Source organism: Grammomys surdaster, unplaced genomic scaffold, assembly GCF_004785775.1.
Source record: "Grammomys surdaster isolate TR1022 unplaced genomic scaffold, NIH_TR_1.0 61, whole genome shotgun sequence".
NCBI classification, from domain to species: domain Eukaryota; kingdom Metazoa; phylum Chordata; class Mammalia; order Rodentia; family Muridae; genus Grammomys; species Grammomys surdaster.
In genome coordinates this window covers 18,882,446-18,889,397 of record NW_021604563.1, presented here as the reverse complement: position 1 = coordinate 18,889,397, position 6,952 = coordinate 18,882,446, and positions in this window count along the sequence as shown.

The window sequence follows — 6,952 nt, the reverse complement described above, 5'->3', positions numbered from 1 at the left end:
CAGTTAGAAATTCAACAATTGTATATTGATTTTGTCATTAAGCCTATGAATTTCGGTCCATGTCAGCTTCTGATTGTAGTACCTGATGATGAAGCAGGTTGACCTTCTGTGGCAAATTAACCTTTTTGTACCATCCAGTAGAACAGAACATCCAAACAAAAGAAGAATGTGTACCACTTTAAAAATAATAAAAAACCTTCACATTTAAGATACATTACTTGAATAATAAAATTCTCTGCTAGATGGAGAAAATGAATACAAGTAAGGCCAAAAATATATAACATGCAGGTTCATGGGAATAGCTGTTTAATCCCCAAATTAGAAATATTTTGTACCATTTTTTTGTTAATACTCTGTTATGTAATTTATTTCAAAATACTGAGGAAACATGGTCCACTCTAATTTTGAAGTACTTTCATTTGGGAAAGAGCCAAAAATAGAGTATGACAATATCCCTAGCCATGTGAGATCAATAGAATAGCATAAACGCTTAAGACATAGACACTATTCTTGCAAACACTGATTCTGATATCTGTAGATAGAATCTAATATCTTTATTTTTATATCTACCACAACATATAGTGTTGATGAGCTAAATTTCAGAAAAAATGGTATTAATAAAAATAAAACTAAATTAATCTATACAATCTATAAAATTATTAAAAAGTAAACCAAGGGAATCATTTGATTCCTATGTCAAGATTTTTTTTCTTTTTGTGTTTGTACCTACCTTAATTCCTATATACTATTCCTCTCCTTCCTGTTATAATTAATCTTAATTGAAAACTTGAGTTTAAAAAGGCTAAGAGAGTCATGGAGTGTATTTCTGAATGTTTCTGGGCATTTTCCAGGATTAATTACAAACCCTGAATATGGGTAGTATAATACCATTAGTTGGGCAAAGCTAGCACAGGTATTTTCTTCTTGCTCTACTTCAAGTATGTCATTACATGAGTGACCTCCTTCTTCATGTTTTCCTGTTGCCATGGTACTCTGCTCATTTTGGCCCTAAAGTAATAGAGATAGCTGACCTTGATGTGAAATCTCTGAAATAATGAGCCAAAATATTTCTTCCCACTTTCAAATGAATTTAAAAAGGATTTCTATTGTTGTTGTTGTTGAAAAATTAAAAGGAGCTTTAAATACTTTTAGAGAAAACTAACATTTATTGATATCTTTAAGAATCATAGTAAACCATAATCATTCAAATTCCATTATAAAAGATATAGATTAGATTATCCTTCCAGGAGAGATTGTGTCCCATACATCATAAGAGAGTTGGAATTTATAGTCAAGGAACAGGGTGGAAGTCAATGGATAAAAAATTATCTAAATGAGATTGTAAATATAATTTATATGAACTAAACTTGTGTAAAAGGATTCTTCCTAGAGATAGACTAAGGTTAGTAATTAATATCTATTCTTGAGTTAGTGAATAGTATCAGTTGACTTCTATCTTATAAAGCAGATCTTAAACCTAACTAGCCTCAGGAACTTGGCTATAACATCATAAATATATTAAAACAATGATATTGCTGGAATATATGTGAAAACTGTAGAAAATACAGAAATGATTTTAGGAAAAAGTTTAGGAAGCTCAATTCAATTTCCACAAAAGTCATTTTTATTCTGTTATACTTTTGAGGAATATTAAAATGATTATATCCTTTAGTAATAAAGTTCATTTTATTCCTTTCGACTTTTGGAACAATTTATTGGCAGTGGGGAAAAAAGGACATTGACCAAATTGATTTAGCAATTAAATATTTATGAATGGAGTTTAATTTCTATGAAAATAAAGAAAATGATTATTGTGTAGAATAAAACTGTTTTTTGTGAGTTCACGAAAAAGTTGATATTTTTAAGACTTGAGCTAGTTTTATGATATTAAAAAAGGATGGTGTTAGAATACTGATAGACTTTCTGAATTTTCATTTAGTATCAAGTGTTCTAGAAAAGCCTCCATATTCTCCATATAGCAACAGATAAAACACTATCTTATTGTTCTTAATCTCCAAAGTATATTTGAAATCATGACACTCAAGCTTACAGAAGTTGAAAGGAAGGCACAAAATCACATTCACTGATTTCAAGTCATAAAAATAGGATTAAATTTGGAAATATTAGTTCAGTGAGTTATAGTCAAATATTCAATATAACTAGGAAACTCAATATGTACTCCACTTTACTGATAAATGATCAAACTTCATAAACAATGAATGGCATTGGGAAACTCTGGACATCACCTTGCTACTCAAAACATAATGAAAGACTTCTGTTTGTAGTATAGGACTTGTCAAGATAAATATACCCTTTTTTTAAAATTTTTAACGTAAGTGCAATAAAAAACTGAAAAGATAAGATTTTGAAGTCTGCCTTTCTTGAACTTTTAATAAGAAATTTTAGGCAAGGCTTTTTAAAGCCTCTTCAGGAAATGATTCTAAGTGAAAGATTCATCTTCAAACTCTCTGAAAGGCCTGCAGATTTGGATGAGCTCTTAACTTCACAACGTCATACAAACATCATGAGATTAGTGGTCTTAACAGGAAGTAAATTACCTTATTCATTTACAAAGCAAAACATGAATATAGTTTACTACACCAGATATTTTCCCAATATGAATTGACTTTTGTCAATCATTAAGAAGAAATAATTCTTATTGAGCTTATGAAAATATATAATATTTCAATCCTGTTTCTCAATTATCAGAGGACCACATAGAAAGATTTTAATGTTTTTATATTCATTCACAAAGTATAAATTGCCATCTTGTGTTTTCTATAAATGTCTTCAGAGAAAAGAAGAATGTTTCTTTAAATCTGGAAAAAAAATGAATGAGCCTAAAATTTCTCCCTACTTGCAGTTAAAGATATAGTCGTTCATCTTGCTGCTACAGTTCCCATGACTACCTCTTGTTATCATCCTTCCTGTCATCCTGGACTCTAAGCCACTTGTACCATAGGCACAAACAGTCTTTTGTCCATAAACTGCCCTAGTCAAACTGTTTTATCATAGCAACAGAAAAGTAACTAGTATATTTATGGTAGCAGTCATATTTCTTAGAAGAAATAAATTCAGATTTTGTTTTCTAAAATAATTTTTTCCTTTTCAAGTTTTTGTTATTACTATTGCTATGATAAAGATAAGAATTTTCTCTCCAAGATTTACATGCTGGAAGGTTGATTTGTCATGAACAGATAATGAATGGCAGTGACTCTTTCAAATGAGAAATCCAGTGAAATATAGTTGGTTCATGGCTGCAAGACCTTTCTTAGGGATTAATGTTAATTATGGTGAATGGAGTGAGTCTTGCAAGAGTGGATTGTACGGACATTATAAGACCCGATTGCAAAGCAAACAACATAACTATATTAAAATATTCATAATGAAAATATTTTCTAAAATGAATAGAGGCTACTATTAACAATATCTAAAACAATCAGGCCTTAGTTCAATTTGAATGTCACCTTAGAATGAAAAAGTTAGAAGAACATAGAAGCAGTTGTAAGATCTGAGAAAAGGTGAAACAGATGCACCATTGTGTGATGTTCTGGTAGTTTTGGAAAAGAAGGCCAAGTGGTTTATGATAAATTGAAATTACAGGGCAAAACTCGAGAGGTTAGATGATAACTTTCAGTGTAATTGACAAGGAAGATAAATATACTCTATTCCATGTTTTAAAAGATAAATATACTATAATATGAAATAATTTCAGACTTTGAAACGTCTTATAGTGTAAAAATAGAATTAATAGTAATTCCTCATTTCATTTAGATCAAACTAAACTCATTAGCATGCTATGTTGGGAGAGGCAGAACTGTTAAACATCCATTACTCTTACCTAAATTTTAATTAAGGAATAGAAAACTGAGTGCTGTGATAGTCAGCAAAGCCAGTCACAGATGTCTGCAGGAAAGGCATGATAAATTTGAGTGGGTTAGTGCAATAGAAGCAAAGGACAGAGGGGAAATACAAAGTGCTCAAAGGTAAATGAATGTATGCCCGAGGGTTATGCATGCCATCCAGAAATAATTACAGTAGAGAGGTTTGGGAGTGGTAGGCTTTAAAGGCCAGAATAGAGGAAAAAAAGAAGTACAAAAAGTAATCAAGTATGCAAGAAGAGCATATGCAGGTTACAATCTATCAAATTGAGGAGCCAACTGTGATGATAAGTTAATGACGTTGAAGTCATCACAAGAGAAAAATTTAAAAGTAACAAGGAATCATAAAGAAATTTGACAACAGAAACTAAACAGATTTAAATAATGAAACTTTTGAGAGCTTGAACATACCTTTTCAAAAAGTTCAGGAAGACACTAATTCATTTTGGATAAGTTAGGTATGAGATAAATGAAATTGTTTCTTTATGTGTATAAAGAAGTAAAGGAAAGAAAGAAAGAAAGAAAGAAAGAAAGAAAGAAAGAAAGAAAGAAAGAAAGAAAGAAAGAAAGAAAGACAATAATAGGAAAATTTGTAATTTTTCTTTACTTAAAAAAGGCAATATTGTGGATAATATTGTTTTTGAAGAAAGAACATAGTAAAGTTTATACCAAAAGTGAAATCTCTTAGAAATAACAGACAACATTTTCCTGTTCCTACAGAGGAAATATTTTTCTTTCACATTCTGTGTAGTCCTTGTCAATAGAATGACTCTCAATATTTCCTTTGGATGAAGAAAAAAAACCTATAAGGCTATATAATAAAAAGTCTAAGACATAAGAATTATCAACTTCCCATATCACTTTTAACAGAGCTTAGGTAAATAACACTGCATTGTTTTGTCCCCAGGGCACCACTGTAATTGCTCCAGTGAGATTACTGAGATTTTTCAGTGATCTGATATTTTTAAATTTTATTTTATTTTATTTTTTTACTTATTCACAGCTCACTGCCACCTTCCCGGTAACCCACTCCCACAATCATTTACCCATCTGAGCCATTGGGGGGCCCCTGGGTATCCTTCCCACCCCCAACCCCAGTACTTCATGTCTTTGAAAGGCCATGTTCTTTCTATCCCAAGGAGGCCCAACAAGGTAGCCCAAGTATTAGAACACTTCCCAAGTGTAGGCAACAGCTTTTCGGATAGCCCCTGCTCCAGTTGTTCTGGACCTAAATGAAGACCAAGCTGCACATTTGCTACATATGTGTGGGGAGGCCTAGGTCCAGCCTGTGTATGTTCTTTGGTTGGTGGTTCAGTCTCTGAGAGTCCCAAAGGTCCAGGTTAGTTGATTCTGTTGGTCTTCCTTGGGATTTCCTATCCCCTTCCTGCAGCAGTCCTTTGTAAGAGACCCCAAGCTCCATCCATTGTTTGGTAGTAGGTGTCTGAAATCTCTGAGTTAGTTGCTGGGTGGATGCTCTCAGAGGATGACATGCTCCTGTCTGCAAGTATAATAGAGTATAATTAATAGTATTAAGGACTGGTGCTTCTCCACAGTGTGTGTCGCAAGTTGGGCACGCTATTGGTTGTCGATTCCCTCAGTCTCTGCTCCCTACTCTTACCTTCATGCCTTTTAGACAGGACATACTTGGGGTTTAAAGTTTTGTGGGTCGGATGGTGTCTCTATCGCTCCACCAAGGTTCTTGTCTGGCTATAGGAAATTGCATTTTCAGGTTCCATATCCCCAGTGTAGGGAGTCACAGCTAAGTCACACCCATTGATTCATGGATGTCTCACTTAACTTAGATCTGGAGATTCCTCCCACCTCCTCACCACAGTCACCTGAAGATTCCCATTTTTTTCTCATGGACATCTAACCATCTGTCCTGGCGTTTTCCATACCTGATCTTGAATCCCCTGTTCCCCTCCCCATTCTCCCTCCCTCCCATTTCCCTACTTCCTCCTGTCTCTTATGACTATTTTATTCTCCCATCTAAGTGAGATTCAAGCTTCCTCATTTAGGCCTTTCTTCTTGTTTAGCTTCTTTGGATATGTGGAGCATAACATGATACCTGTATTTAATAGCTACTATTTTAATCTATGATATAAGAAAACAATAGTTATATCAAGACATGTTACTCATTACTTGTTCACATTTTATTACTTATATTCTGTCCACTATGAAAAAGAGTTTTTCTTTTCATTTTTTAGAGAAGTTGTTAAATTCCTACAATAATTTCCCCGCAACAGTTACTCTACACTCTTTCTTTAGTCAGAGGCATTTTATTGTGAGGGACTTCATTGTGATTCTGCGTATACATTGTATATGATATGTGACTGTTTTTTTGTTTTGTTTTTCTTTTGAGATTTTTTTTTTGGTCAGGGAAACTTTGTCTAGGCTAAACAAAAGTCAAGATAAATAATTCTTCCAGAACCAACTTTCCCCCAGCTTACTCCAGTTTACTCCCCACATGAGATTTGTGAAATGTTGACTACTTCAGTATCTGTTTCATTCTTCTCTACCACAGTCTCTTTCTGTGTAAACTTTCTTGATTATCTTCTTACTCATGTTTCATTAAGTCTTTGTTTTCTTATTATGAAGTCCTCCTTATCTTCATTTGCTCTTGCCATGATTCACTCTTCTATATAAATGCACCAGATACTTTGGTAACCAGTTCATTTCTTCTTTTCTACACTTGCCTTCACACACTTCTTCCAAAAGCAAACATCTTCTAAATACCTCTTTGGTATCTAATTCTATATTAGCTACCAGCTATACAATGGTGAAAAAGATGTATTAGTATAATTATATGATTCAATGAGGTTAGGACAGTAAGCAAATCTATTAGTTTGCTGAGAGAAATTTGTACTATGATAAAAATAAACAAAGATGATGATATTATACAAAATTTTGGAGAACAAATTAATAAGATGATAAAACTTGGATTATCTGACATGTTGACATTATAATTGACTTGGATGGGAAAGATTCATAGTGTTAATACTCATTTCAAACAATGAGTTATTATTTTCTATACTTTAGTATACTGAATAAATGCAAACCAAGAAATTAAA